The sequence below is a fragment of the Pleurodeles waltl genome, chromosome 1_2, assembly GCF_031143425.1.
Source record: "Pleurodeles waltl isolate 20211129_DDA chromosome 1_2, aPleWal1.hap1.20221129, whole genome shotgun sequence".
Taxonomy (NCBI): domain Eukaryota; kingdom Metazoa; phylum Chordata; class Amphibia; order Caudata; family Salamandridae; genus Pleurodeles; species Pleurodeles waltl.
The window spans coordinates 887530054-887546021 of record NC_090437.1 but is presented as its reverse complement, the minus strand read 5'-3'; positions in this window follow the sequence as shown (position 1 = coordinate 887546021).

Below are 15968 nucleotides of genomic sequence, written 5' to 3'. Positions count from 1 at the left end.
ATATCACATATTCAACCCAACTCAGTATGGAGGAGAAATGAGAATTTAACCATTCCAAGGCCTTGCACGCTTCAATTCAGACTATTATACAACTTAGTAGGATTAATAGCATTGGTCATCATATGAACTTTGCTAAGTAAACGTATTATCATTACAACGTATATTGTCTATACAACATAACATGATATAGATTTTTTAAGTCAGCATACTTTGAGTTGTAAAACCAGTTATATATCACTTCAATTAAATAACAAGAAAGTGGCATACAAAAATACATGGAATAATTCACTTTTTATTCATTGCATAAAACAGGGTTTTAGAAATGTCTGACATATTGACATATGTGCATATATGCAAGAAAAGAGAGAACAGCCAGCATCACATTGCAAACATATTTTCAAGATACACAAACAAGGCATCAGTGTAGTTGTAGGCCTTTCAATTTGACATTGCCAACTCTTTGAACATTCCTAGTAAAATATATGCAGTGAAGATGTACACACATTTACTTAACTACAACCAAATACATTAAAAAAAACAAGCAAATACATGAAATGATCAATGAAGAATAACACACACATTGACAGCACATATTGACCAGTAGTAAAATGAGTGATGGCACCATAATGATAATAATTTGATGGTGACATTAGATGTGTGATTTTTAAAATTACCTTATATTTAATGGCAAAGGATCATGGTCTGAAATGGAATGTGTTTTATAGTGTGGTTTGGAGGTGTTCACAATTAGCCAATATACATCTGGTGTGTGCTGCTGGTATCCATCCAATAGCCACAGACATAGTACAGTGGTTCCACAACTGAGTCCTGCCATCAGGAATCTGTCTTCAGAATGCCAGCATGACTGTGAAATCTAAATATACTGGCCTGATGGCGATGGAGTACTGTTACTCAGCATTGGAGTCTGCCGTGTCGGCAACGGTAAACCGCTTATACAGCGGACTATACTTTGACGATGCAGACAGAGGTTCAGCTGCCATACTTCTAGATAAAGCTGTCAGAAGTCCGTCAGCTTAATGGAGTAGTTGGAACTGCCATCATGGCGGGACGACAGAACTTCCGTCAAGATTCCGTCAAGATTTAAATCAGGCCCTAATGTTATAGAAGCCTCTAGTGGTTACTATTCCTCTATGTGCTTCACTGGCCAGCTTATCAACATGAACCTGAAACAGATGAAGGATGAATAGGTGGGTTCCACGTAAGATGAAATTGTTCAGATGACAGGCTAGCTCCCGTCTGACATTCCAAGATGCCCTGAGGTCTTTCATGGAGCTCTAAGGATGTCTTTTGAGTGCCTTTTCTAGTTCCTTCCATCCGTTGGACTCAATAAGGTTCCTTAATATACACAAGGTGGAGGTCCTCCTAAGAGGCTTCTATTACTATTCATGTTCACATTGGACTCGTTCCATCTCAATGAGTTTCCTTACCATACACAAGGTGGGGGTCCTGTTAGGAGGCTTCTATTACTGCTCGTTTATGTATTGGACATGAGCAAGACTATCAGACCGTGTATCTGAAACATTCCTCTGAAGTTTGGGTCCTTGAGTTTGCTGTGGGAAAACGAGATATGAAGTCTGCAGGATTTTGTCTTTTCCGGGTCAGTGGATTATTTTAAACTTGCAGTCAGGTACGTGTAGCCGCCATCTCTAAATGTAGGGGGGCATTTTGATTTTTGGGCTTCCAGATATTGTGCCCAGAGGTTGGTGATCTGTGAAAACCATGAATGATTTTAAATGTAAACAGAGATGAGGGTTCACAAGCCCACACAACAGTGAGGGATTCCTTTCCAGCTTGAGAGTATGTCATTTAGGGTCTGGTAAGGCTCTACCAGCATATGCGATCACTTGTCTCAGTGTCTCAAGGTCAATTTCTCTCCATGCCATGATGGCTCAAAGCCCCACTGGCTTTGCAGAGTACAATGGAAAATAGACCATTTTTATTTAAGTATGCGCAAGAGTGCAGTCATGGAGGTGTATTTTGGTATGTACCTTGAACATTAAACCCAGATCTGTGACTGGGGGTGAGTGTTTGCATTGCTCAGCACTCCGTCCATCATCTTTTTGTTTGCTAAAGTTGCCCTAAGTGGGAAGGGTATGCCCAGATGTGGGTCCCTTGCTCACTGTGCCACTGGATTCAAGCTAGCCTGGCTGATGAATTGTGAAACCCTGAAACCGGTCCCAGGATGCTTGTTTCCGGTCCAGTGAGGACCTGGCTTGGCAGTTCGGTCTGGACTGTTCCCATGAGGAACAGGGTCAAGACTGATTTGCATATGGCTGGGTCCAAACTGGGGTGGCATGGTGAGCAAAAGAACGATGGATTAAACCCAGTTCTATGACTGGGGGTGAGTGTTTGACAATGTTCAGCATTCCGTCCATCACTTGTTGTTTTTGCTTTGTCGCCCTAAGTGGGAAGGGTATGCCCAGATGTGGGTCCCGTGCATCCCATGCCACTGGATTCAAGCTAGCCTGGCTGATGAGGGGTGAAACCCCGAAACCGGTCCCAGGATACTTACCTGGCAGGGGAGACACCACGATCACCCCGTGCCTGCAGTACCTTTAGTGTCCACTAGAGGTCACTGTTCTGCCAAAGAACTACCTGGTGCTATATGCACAAAAGGGCACTTTTAAGTGCTATTACTGGAGCTGCATCCTGCTGAAGATACCTGCCTGCTGAAACCTGCCTGCCTGCTGTGGACCTTCACCTGCCTGCTGTGGAATTCCCCTGCCTGCTGGAACCGCCTGCTGTGGACTCTCACCTGCCTGCTGGAGCTGCTTGCCTGCTGGAGACCCTTCCTTGCCTGCTGGAGCTGCCTGGATACTGAGGCCTGCCTGCCTGCCTGCTGAGGGGATCCCCTGCCTGCCAAGCTTCCCTACCTGCCTGAAGGGAACCACTGCCAGCCACCAGGAGCAGGCCTGAGGAGTACCTACCTGCTGCAGCTCCCTGAAGGACCCTTCCCAAGGCACGCCGCAACAGCAAGGACACGATGAGCAGACCGCTGAACCCTGGTTCCACAACACGGTGAAGATGCAGAGGAAGGTGGAATCGGACGGCTCCACACCAGAGCTGAGCAGAAAGACTTTCACAGAGTTGCTGGTGACCAAGATGGGGTTCACAGCAGCAGAGATTTGGTGCATAATGTCAGATGCACCCAAAGGCGCTTACCTGCTGACGTTCATGTCGGAATCAATCTGCAGGAGATACTGGCAGATGTGCTGGTCAAGACGGGACAAGAAACCCTTCGCCGACTTCCACCTGGAGTGCCAACTCGTGTTGGAGGTGAAGAGGATGACCGTGCACGTCTACAACCCGCATGTCAACATCCAGGACCTGACGACCTTCCTACGCCGACACTGCACAGTAACGAGAGAACCCTCCCGCAACCTGGACAGTGATGGCATATGGGATGGGAAATGGACAGTCATGGTGAAGCTGAAAGAGGACCCGGCCGCCCCGGATGGAATCCATCACCCTCCTTCAAGCTTCTCCCTAGGGCGCGACTCGGGCTACCTCTACTACCCCGGGCAGCCCAGACTGTGCAACAAGTGTAGTAAACCGGGCCACACCGCTAAAGAATGCACAGTGCAAGTGTGCAAGAACTGCAAAAGAGAAGGACACACAGCCAGGGCATGCAAAGAGGAAGCCCCCTGCAACCTCTGTGGTGCCGTGGGCCACTGTTTCAAAGACTGCCCGCAAAGAGCCAAGTCCTATGCCCAGGCGGCCAAACCTCCTGGGAGAGAGGCACAAGAGGAGGCTGCCGTGGCCAACCTTCCAGTCCCAGCACCCAGAAAGACCAAGGAAACTGGGAGGAGGAAAGGCCCCAGGCAGGAGCAAGTCAAACCTGACCAGGGCCCCACCCCGGCCCTGGTGCCACAGAACACAGAAGAAGAAATGCCTGCCATCCCTGAGAGTGTGCCACCAGACAACGCTCCCCAACCCGCCTCTGAGAGCCAGGAAGAAGGACCCTGGACAAAACAGGAGCGCAGGAAAAGGAGGCACAGTCCCCCACAAGTAACAAAGAAGACCAGGAAGAAACACCTGAGCAACCACAACCCCAACTCCGATCCAGAGGAGTCAGAAGAAGAAGAACAACAAGGGAATGAGGGTCCAGATGACCAACTGGACCAAGTCACCAGAGTGCTGCAGGAGATGAGGGCGCTAGCCAGCGTCATGGAAGCATCCCCACCACCATCGCCAGCAATAGCTGAGAAGGAAGAGACCTCCAGGGAGGAGGAAGAGCCAGAGACCAGCCACGTGGGCGAGCCAGCCTCAGAGAAGCACCAAGCAACAGTGGCCAAGACAACAGCCCCCGCGCCGGAGACCCACCAGGAGCCTGACCAGCCCTGTAAGTAGCCTTGTCACTGTGTAAAAACAGCTAATTACTCTGACTTGATAGTTAGTATTTAAGCCTAAGTTAAACTCTTAAACACTAATTAAGATGGCTATTTCATTGTTTTCCATAAATGTGAGAAGTATCAGAGACAAGCGCAGATGTGCTAGCACCTTGAACTTTCTTGCCAGCCAGGAATGTGATGTGTACATGATTCAGGAATGCTCCATCCCTTTTTCAGCTTCATACACCCACCTAGAACAGCAGTGGGCATTTGGGCCTTCTTTTTGGTCTGGGGGGAACAGCAGTAGGTCTGTAGGAGTCGCTACCTTAGTCAGAGGGAGGTGCTTCACAGTGGACTCGGTCACCGAGCTGGAAGGCGGCAGGGCTCTTGTCGTTGACGGCTCATGGGCAGGAGAACCGGTTAGACTGATCAATGTGTATGCGCCTTCTGATGTAGGTGAGAGACGGGAGCTGTTCCAGCGCCTCAGACCGCAGCTGGTCACCTCAAGAACAATCATGATGGGTGGGGATTTCAACTGTATACTAGAGAGTGGTGGTCGATGTGGGACCAGAGCTAAGGAAGGATGGATGGATGATGGTGCGAAACTCCTAGCGGAGATGGTGGGTGAGGCCTCCCTGACGGACGTCATCGGATCCATGGGGGCGGACGCCAGGAATTTCACCTGGAGCCGCCCGGATGGATCTGTGCGCTCCAGGATAGACTTTGTTTTCACCTCTAGATCAGTGAGGATCAGGCAGCACTCCATGGTGACAGTGCATTTCTCTGACCACAGGGCTATCAGGTTTCAGGGGGAACTAACAGGGAAGTTCCTGACAGGTCCGGGCACCTGGAAACTGAATAGCTCTCTGCTGGGGAGAGAGGATGTACAGGAGGAGCTGAGGAGGACTTACAGTGAGTGGCAAGACATGAAAGACACCTTCCAGTCCATAGGGGAATGGTGGGAATGGGTGAAAGGCAGGATTCAGGATTTCTTTAAGAACGTGGGCAGGAAAGCAGCAAGGGGGAGGAAGAGGGAGTTCAGTAGACTGCAGCAACAGCTGCAGGAACTGCACGACCTCCAACTCCGGGGATGGGACGTCATGAACCCTCTGGAGGCAGTCAAGAAAGAGCTGAGCGAGCACTTTCATGAGGAATCCAGGAGGATCATCTTCCGTTCTAAGGTGGAGAACCTGGAAAAGGGGGAGAAATGCAACTCCTTCTTCTTTAAGAAAGTCCACTCTGCGCACACCCCACTGGTTCAACTGCGCAACAGGGAGGGAATTTTGTGTGACACCAAGGAAGACATTAGGAAGGCTGTGACAGACTTCTATGGGGACCTCTACTCAGAGAAGAGGTCAGATGGGGATCAGGCAGAAAGGTTTTTGGCAGGTATCCCAAGAAAGGTTTCCACACCAGCAAGGGAACTCCTCAACGCACCCCTCACTCTGGAGGAGCTGCACATTGCAGTTAAATCCTTCAAGTCAGGAAAGACACCAGGCAGTGATGGTCTACCAATTGAATTCTACACTTCACTGTGGGACCTAGTGGGACCAGACCTTCTGGAGCTGTATGAGGAGATGGAGCAGGAGGGAGTCATGCCCCACACATTAAGGGAAGGAACGATCGCGCTCCTGTATAAACATAAAGGGGAGAGATGTGACCTCAAGAACTGGCGTCCCATCTCTCTCCTGAATGTGGACTACAAGATCCTGGCAAAGACAATGGTGAATAGACTCAAGAGCGCTATGGGAGAGTTAGTTCACCCAGACCAGACCTGTGGGGTTCCAGGACGCAGAGTGGCGGACAGCCTAGCACTGATCAGGGACACGATCCAATACATCACAGACCGTAATATCCACGCTGCGCTGGTCTGTCTCGATCAGGAAAAGGCCTTCGACCGCGTCTCCCATGAGTTCATGGAGAGGGTACTGCAGGGTTTTGGGCTGGGGGAGCGCTTCTGCAATTATGTTAGAATAATGTATACAGACATTTTCAGTTCAGTCATGGTAAATGGTTGGAAAACAGACCCCTTTCCTATCAGGTCTGGGGTAAGACAAGGCTGCCCGCTCTCGCCCTCTTTGTTTGTTTTAGTTATAGAGCTACTCGCGGAGTACATCAGGAAGAACCCGAACATCAGAGGGATCAAGACACCAGGAGACACAAAGAAAGAAGTCAAGTGTTCGCTGTACATGGACGACGTCACCCTCTTCTGCACGGATGGGAAATCGGTCCAGTCCCTGCTGGAGGCATGCAAGGACTTTGGCAAAGCATCAGGAGCAAAGATCAACGTGGACAAATCACAGGCAAAGCTTTTTGGCCGCTGGGACCTATGTAACGAGCCTCTCCCTTTCCCCGTTGAGGCAGGACTGGTAAAGATCCTCGGTATCTGGTTTGGGGGACCAGGAGCGGCGGTGAAAAGCTGGAACGAACGCCTGGCCAAAGTCAAGCAGAAACTGGGCTTTTGGAGCTTGAGACACCTGAGCATTGAAGGAAAGGCTCTGGTGCTCAGGAACGACGCACTGCCCGTGCTGCAGTATGTGACACAGGCCTGGCCACTCCTGGCCAACATAGCACGGGCTGTGAACAGCATGGTTTTCCACTTTGTTTGGCACTCAAAGATGGACAGGGTGAAAAGGACAGTCATGCACAAGGAGCATCGCAAGGGAGGGAAGGCAGTCCCTGACATCCCGACAATCCTCAGAGCCTTCTTTGTGTGTGGCTGCGTCCGAATAACCCTGACGAACGAGAACAAGGACCACTCAGCTTACAGGGTCTTCCGCTTCTTCCTGCTCCCAGTATGGAGAAGACTGGGATGGGATAAGTGGGAGAATGCAACAATGTTCAACTGGGACCTCCCCTGGTACTACAAGGAGATTGAGAAGTTTGTGGTGGAATTTGGGCTGAACTTCCAAAAAAAACGTTCCCTGCCGTCCTAGTACATTCTAATCAGCCTAAGCCCTTGCTGAGAAAGAACAGGCAGAATAAAAACATGAGCAAGAAGCACATTGTGTCATGGAAAAATACTTGCAGCTTTTAACTTGGCGGTGGCTAATGCTAAAATAAAGTCAATAGGCATACTGAAGCTGGTGGTCACTAATATGACAATGTGCTGCTAGGCTAAGTTCAACGTGGAGTCAGTGGTCAAAACCAAATATCATTACACCAGGTATGGGCCAATGGATGTCACTGTTGAGTATCTGCCCATGTACTAATGGAGAAGTGAGCTGTGCCACTGCTAAGCTGTACATTCAACGTAGGTTGAAGTTGAAGGCTGAGAGCTGATGCTACGTGGGATGAGGTGTATGCTGGGATCCTACTAATCCTGAGCCTGTTCTGCCACCCAAGCCCCTGGCTGTACCTACTCGGCCTTTGCTCCTCCCCTCACCTCCTGCAGGTGCCCAGCTGCTTGTGCCGCATACACTCTATGGCAAGTGGGCTAGGCATCCAGACCACCGTTTTCAGTGACACCTAAAAGGTGCAGACATGGGGAGAGACAAGGCCAAATGCTTTCACTCCTCCCAAACTTGTACTGATAAATTTACCACAGGGCTAGGGATGGCCAGTCTCTGGAGGTACTTCAGAGGACCGAATGCCTTCTGAGACTGGCGATCTCAACAAGATCCTCAAGTCATCCATGCATCGCAGGAGGTGGTGGAAACCAAGATTGAAGAAGTCCACATGGATGTGGCCCTCCTCTGCCATGACCTATGCAACACCACTAGTAGAATCACAGAGGCTGAGAGACAAATCTTGACAGTGGAAGATGAATTTTCTGACCACAAGGTTAAAGTCTCTCACCTCATATCCCAAACAGCTGAACTGCACCACCGGGTGGAAGATGCTGAAAACTGGTCGCTGTGCATCAGCCTCAGATTGATTGAATTTGCGGAAGGGACAGAAGCACAGAGTTTCTGGAACAATGGATTAGATCCTTGACTACAGCGGACAGACTACCTGTCTGGTTTGTAGTGGAACCTGCACATAGAGCTCTTGTGCCTAAACCACCCTTGGGGGGCCCGCATAGGCCTATAAAAGCTCTTACTCACCACTTTCGAGATAGAGACTCCATCCTCCTTAAAGCCCGGCGCCTCGCAGACCTACATTGCAGGGGATCTAAGATATTGGTGTTCCCAGACTATGCCAGAGAAGTGCAGGCTAAATGAAGTTCATATGCAGTGGTCAAACAGAAGCTAAAGTCCAATAATTTGCCTTACATGCTGCTATTCCCTGCGTGGCTGAAAGTGACCTATGAAGGGAAAACACATTTCTTTGATACACCAGAGGCCATTTGGGAATGCCTCACTGAAGAAAAACAACTCCATCATCCAAGGAAAGCACCCCGTTCTAATGAACAACTACCTTCACTGGAAAAACCTGCAATACCCCTGTGAAGCGGAGGGTCCGTACCCGCTCACACAAGAGGCATGATCGAGTGAAGGACAACTCTCCCTCCCTGGACCTGGACACATGGGATGCAACCAGAGAATTCAGAACAGTCACTGCAGATCACAGCAGAATCTCTTGAACTTGTTCCAGACACTGGGACCCCAGAGAGACCCACCCTTCCACACCCCACAACTAGACCAGAGTCCACTGGCGGCCAGCGAGGGGTAGGTCTAGCCAAACAAACATGTTCTGTTTTTTCTTATTAGGTACTGGCCAATGGAGAGCTTATAAAAAGGAGAGGTCCACCACTCCACGTTCAATCACATAATGTTCTGGGGGTTTGTTGTAGTTTTAAGGGTGACGGATGCTTCCCCAGTAGAAGTTACTGTGACTATGTTTTGTTGTACGGTATAGTTTTCTGTTTATTTGTTCCACCACATTAGAATATACGAAATATGCACGACATCATTGCATTTACAAGCAACAGTTCTCTTCTGGGCATTTAAAGCCTCCATGCGATGCTCACCACTGCTGTCCTGACGTTCTGTCATATCAACATTTACAGACTTCCAGATTCTGTCATAGAATGTTAATGGGCTTTTAGATCATATAAGATGATCCACTGTCTTGTGCCAGGCCTGGCATTTTCTTCCTGCAGTTCTGATGCTCAAAGGGACTCACTTGATGGGTACCCATTGCCCCTTCTTGCTTCATCAGAGATGCGACAAAGCCTACCATGCTGGATATGAAAGATGTTCACAAGGAATAGTGATTCTCCTCCACGGTTCCTTTCCCATGAGGATCTCCCATATTCTCCCTGATCCCCAGGGTCGATACTTTGTTCTAGAGGGTGGGAAACAGGGCCGCAAATTAAACCTACTATGTGTATATGTCCCCATCGGCTTCCAAATACTTTCTACATACTCTTACGGAGCTAATCCTGACATTCCCTAGGGGTACTACAATGGTGGGAGGGAACTTCAATGGAGTCCCAGACCCTGATGTTGACTCTACTGGCGTCCCCTCTACACATAGACATACAAAAGCCTGTCAACTCTCGAACTGGGTGAACGCCATTGGCCTGTGCGACACACGGTGACTGTGGGATCCCAAGCAGCAACAATACATGCATATCTCAGAAGCTCATCAGTCCCAAGGGTGCATAGATCTTATATTTATGCCAGCCACCAACTGCCTGCTTGCCTCCGAGATACAGATTCTCCCTAGGGGAATCTCTGATCATGCCCTTGTTCTTCTTCATTTAGACACTAGAACTGTTGCCCTGTGCCCTATTTGGAGGCTTAACGTGTGGAACCTCAATGACAAGATGTACTCACAAGTCCTAGCTGATGAGGTCCATGCATACTTCCAGGCTAATCAAGGGACAGTTAATCCACTGACACACTATGGGCAGCATGTAGGGCTACAGAGGATACGACAGACGTATTTTTAGAGGAAGAGAGAGTAACAAAGTCCAGCAGGTGACCCAGCTGGAGGCCCACGCCCTCCAATTGGAGGTGGAACCTCCGGCTGACCCCCAGGGAGAAGCCTCCCGACAACTTGAGCTTGTTCTAACTGAAATCTGCCTTATCTCGCTTGAAGAGGCGCATCAAGTGTGGTGCATCTCCACAGCAAAAGTGTATGAATGGAGACAAGAACGGCAAACTACTGTACTGGCTAGCTACGCAGCCCTTGGCTGGCCAAGTAATTCTAGAAATATTGAAGGCTTCCAATAACCCCCCGAGCTCTACCACAAACATTTTCTGAACATTTGTGGAATATTACCGCCACCTATATGCAGCCGTACCGAAACCGCAAGTTGTGTTGGACTCCCCTCTTTTGGAGGACATATCATTGCCCAAGGTTTCGCGAGCTAAGAGACATACTCTAGATCAACCTATCACAGCCGAAGAGATGTGTAATGTTATATACATCCTGGCGACTGGGAAGACCCCCAACCCAGATGGATACCCCACTGAATTTTATAGCAAATACAAGGAAATACTGTCTCCACACCGGTTCACTCTCTACAATGAAGTCGCTGAAGCGGGTCACTTTCCATGGGAACTTGACATGGCCACCATCCCGAAATCAACTTCCCTGCCCAATGTCTATGCAGCATATTGACTAATCTCACTAATTAGGGGAGATTAAGAGTTTTGCCACAGTACTAGGCAAATTCCTGAATGAGACTCTCAGACTTCTATACACTTAGACCATTGTGACTTCATGATAGCCAGAGGCACGAGGCACTGCCTCAGGCGACTTCATGTTGTGCTAGCCCTCCTGCATCTCCTGACACCTTCACTGGCTCTGTTGTCAGTAGACTTTGAGAGAGCATTTGATATGGTGGATTGGAATTACCTGTCCCGAGTCTTATAGAAAGTGGGTTTAGGACCTTGTTTTGTGGATACGTCGAATTGCTTTACTCCAACCCGACGGCCTCTTGCCCGGCTCATCTGATGTGATGCAAAGATGCGGTAATAGGGTTGAGACAGGGAGCATTATGATTGTATCACACTATGTGCAGATGATGTCCTCCTGTTTCTTTCTAGACCCAATGAGTCTGGCCCATGTTGCCTTCGTCTCCTCAAACTCCACGTGGAGGCCTCTTGCCTACAACTCAATCATGCACAATTGGTATTTGTACCGCTCCAACCCTTGCAAGAATGTGTAGACCACCAAACCAGTGCGGCGATTGAGCTTCCAGTACTTAGGTATTCAAGTTGCTCTCCATCCAAAGTTAGCATGGAGTCTTAATTTTACCTCGCTAACCCGCAAGGTGAAGACTCTCCTGACCAACATGATGGGGAGGATTGCCCTCTATAAAATGAAGATACTACCAAAATTTTAAAACCTTTTTCAAAATGTCCCGTAGATGATACACTGACAGTGGTTCAGGTATTGGGCTTCTTGGAGACATCCTTTCTCTGGCACAAATCCAGACGATGACTGGCTCTTGGGAGCTGTCAAATAGGACTGTATGACAGCGATCTGGGCATGGTTAACTTATACCTCTATTAATTAGCATCTCAGGTCCTTGTAATAAATGATTAGCTGAATGGGGGGTGGTCAGATCCAGCGTACAGGGTGGAATTGACCTCACTGGGGTTTGACAATATACTGGCAGGGCTCTAAAAATCTACTTGACCACTCACTATGGCGAGTCATATTTGATCAGGTCGAGCTATTTGTAGGATTTACTCACCCCCTTCTGGCGAGTTGACACAGAACCGGTGTTCTGTTAAGTCAGAAAGTGGAAAGGCAATAAAAGATTTTTTGCTCTGTGTTCACAGACAGAAGTCAAAAGTCAGTTTATCTTACAATAAAATTTCCTTCTGACTGCAGAGTTCCAGGATTTTGTAAGGTGAACTCTGTGACCTGCTGTTTAGAGCGTGAAATAAAAGGCTACAGGGTGTCAGGCTTTTCCTAACACACAACATTTAAATGACTAAGTCAACTGTATAAATGTTTCAAAATATTAATTAATTAATATTTTAATAGGATGAAAACAAATCAGAATACTTTACGTGTTGATGTACGGAGGATAAGTTGTCTGAAATCCAATTCTCACAGATTGTCAATACACTATATCATTTTATCAGTAAAGCTGTAAGTTAGTGGAAGGGTTTTTGTACATTTCTTGGAAATGTACTGAGTGGAGATGACAGTATGCTACCACATCATGGTTAGAGTGTTTAAACAAACTGAGAAACACTCCTGCCCTGATGGCAATCCTATTGGTAAACTAAAAGCCAATCATGTGTCATGTGTCCCTTGTGGGCTACATTTGTGTGATACATGCAGCAAATTTAGTCTACTTAATTAAACAAAATAGTTTTTTGTACTGCAGAAATGCTGAGCTCACATATTTGACGGTGCAGTCATATGTGAAAATGAAGGAAAAGGCGACTCTGTAAACTATTTGCCTAGGATCACACAATTTGAGACCTGTTTATTGGTCAAGTACATTACAGTTAGGTTGAGTAGATTATTCAAGTTACTCGACCTACAGGTGTGGTAACATTTTTATGATTTTTCAAGGCCTAACTGGGAATGCTTTATGGCGCCTACCGGAGGTAGCCCTAACGATCTTCCTCAGTCAGCAGGCCACACTACGGCACTCTGGGTGGGACTACAAACTCACCCAACAAACTCCATTGTGGCGAGGGAAATGGTTGTGTGAAACAGCTAGCCTAAAGGGCTTTGCTCATTGGGATGCCACTGGAACTTCAGTCCACCTATGCCCTCCCACAAACACAGTTTTATAAATACCTCCAGCTACAACATGCACTACAAAAAAACATTACCACGGGCATGACACTCCCTAAATTTAGTCGCACGGTGACCAAAATCCTGATGAGAATACTATTAAATTGCAGTATTTCTCAGATCTACTGTACATTAGTCATTAATGCCCCTGACATGCTGGTACCCCTACAGACCTGATGAGAGAGGTGGGTGGGTAGGTCAGCTAGACAATGACGACGTTTGGTGTGATGCCATGATGGCTCCCCGTACAGTCAGAATTTCTTCTAGACTACGACTGGTGCAGACATACTATTTACACAGTGCCTATCTTACCCCCTGTTGACTCCATAAGTCAGGCCTCCTTCCAAACCCATCCTACTTCAGATGCTCCTGCGTTGCTGCAGACTTTTATCATATGGCCTGGACTTGCCCACTTATTTATTGTCAACTATTGGACTGCAGTGACTGAGAAACAGGGGCGTAACTTCAGGCGGGACGTTTGGGGTCTTACACCCCCCTAATAAAAGGATTTTCTGGAAATTAGTTGGGTAGAGTTGCTTTCAGTTGTGTTTGATGAGTTGTCTGCTGGATTTCACAAGGAACTGTTACAAACACCTAACATAAATGCCCACAGTCTCACTCTCTGCTTTGAAAATCTTCAAAAATGTTCGTTATCTGACAAAATATTGTGTTGTCCCTTACTCAGATTCCCTACCAATCAGCATTCGTCAGCCTTTCCATATCCCCTTATGTCCCTTCAGGTGTCCTGCTTGTCTAATGATCTATTTTAACATCATATGCCAGCCTAATTGTTGGAAAATCTTAAGCTCACACACCCAGTCTTACTGACCATGCTGTGCCCCTGCTGAGGAGTTGTCAGAGATATTGGGATGGAGAGTGGAACTCTCGCCAAAACTTCTCCTGGGCATATTTGAGGGGACAGGGGGCACGAGTACGGATCGTGCGCTGCTTGCGACGGCAGCCATGGTGACCAAAAGAGATATAGACCCTCATTATGAGTCTGGCGGTCTTAAGCCGCCACAGTCGGACAGCCGACACTGCCAGGATGCAGCCAGCCTGGTGGTCCCGGCGGTTCTAATCCACTAGGGCAGTGCTGCAAGCAGTGAAGGGGTGAAGGAAGTGAAGGACTTATGGACCTACACACATGGATAGAAGATCTTCTTTCTTTCCCCTTTTCATTCTTCTGTTACAGTGAGTGCAGGAACATTACTTTCTTTGACACTCCTATTCTTGACATGGAAAATTTAGGTATCTAATAAACATATACGTTTGATGGCCTATAGCCAATTTTAACATTCAGTCTCCAGTCCTCCCCTCCCTTCACCCACCAGGGCCAGTACATCCCTGCAAGCAACCAACTTGTGGGGCCCATCGGATATTGCAGCGCCAGTCCAACGAGACACAGGCCCAATGATGAAGCATGACACCCAATTGGATGTGTGAAGGCACTTGCTTCTAATCACAGAAGTGCCTAGATTGACCTGTGTCCCATGGAGGGGTCTTAGTGGGACCTCTTTTCTTCAAATCTGTGTACCTTGATGTATTGTACACATTGGAAATTAAACACTTAGGACACAAGTCAATGAAAGATGTGACTTGACTATTCATGGAATGCCACCAATGGTGCTCTCTTAATTCCTCACAAGTATCTGTGATTACTAAGTGCCCTTGTGCTAATGTAATCAATTTGTGTCTCAACAAGCTTTGAGGAATAAAACAGCAATTTCTGGTGCATATAGCATTCTCAATAGATAATTCAGTGGAAATTTGAGCAAAAGGTCTTAAAGTATCAGAAAGGTTTCGAACAGGAGGCCAGCCCTTTTTTTTTTTTTACAAAATCCATGACTTTCAGCAAAACTTCATCTTGCAAAGCGGATGCAAGCCAATCTTTCTCACTAACAATTCCCTGACTTCCAAATATGAGGTCAGTAAGTGCCACAACAAACTCAGAGTCATCTTTGATATCATCACAACTGGGTATGGGCAGGCGTGAAAGGCAGTCTGCACAATTTTTTTACCACCTCGTACATACTTGATGGTAAAATTGTACTATTGTAACTTAGAGAGTAATTGTACAAGGAGAGCAGACGCTTTACCTAAGTCATTACCATTCAATAAGTAAACTTCAGGCTTATGATCAGTGTATATTTTGAAGGAGGTCCCCCATAAATAGGTTTTAAATTTCTGGACAGCCCATACACAGGCCAAGGCCTCCCTTTCTATTGTACTGTAATATTTTTCTGGCTTGAGTAAGCTTTTGGAGGAAAAGGCTATGGTGATTTCCTTGCCATTGACTCTCCAACCAAAAACAGCTCCAACACCTTTAATGCTGGCATCAACTGAGATAATGCATTTCTGCCTAACTAAGTACAGACTTACAGCAAGGGATCTACCACCAATTCTTTAATACTGTTGAAAGCTTCACTATTTTCTGAAGTCAAAACAATTTTGACACCCTTTTTTAAACAAGTTCCTTAATGGTTGCACTTTGAAAGCAAAGGCTGGTATGAAGCAGGCATAGTATTAGTACAAACCTAAAAAGGATCTTAGGGCATCTCTATAACAAGGTGGGGGTTCTTGAAGAATGGCCTCAATATGACATAAGTTCAGTTTAATCTTGTTGGCTGTAATAGCATGGCCTAGATAATCAATTTGCTAAACCAAAAACGTACATTTCTGAAGTCTAACAGTAGAACCTCTAGAATTCAAAATATTGAGAACCCTTTCTAGAACTGGTAGATGTTCTTCCTTAGTTTTGGTAAAAATGAGGATGTCATCCTGGAAAGCTTGGACATTACTCACCTCTTTGAATAGGATGTACATTACCTTTTGAAAGACACTCGCTGCCAAAGCAAGACCAAATGGTAGCCTTAAATACTTATACGCTCCAAAAGGTACTATAAATGTTGTAAGATCTTGAGGCAGCATTTAAGGCTATCTGATGGTATTGAGTGGAAA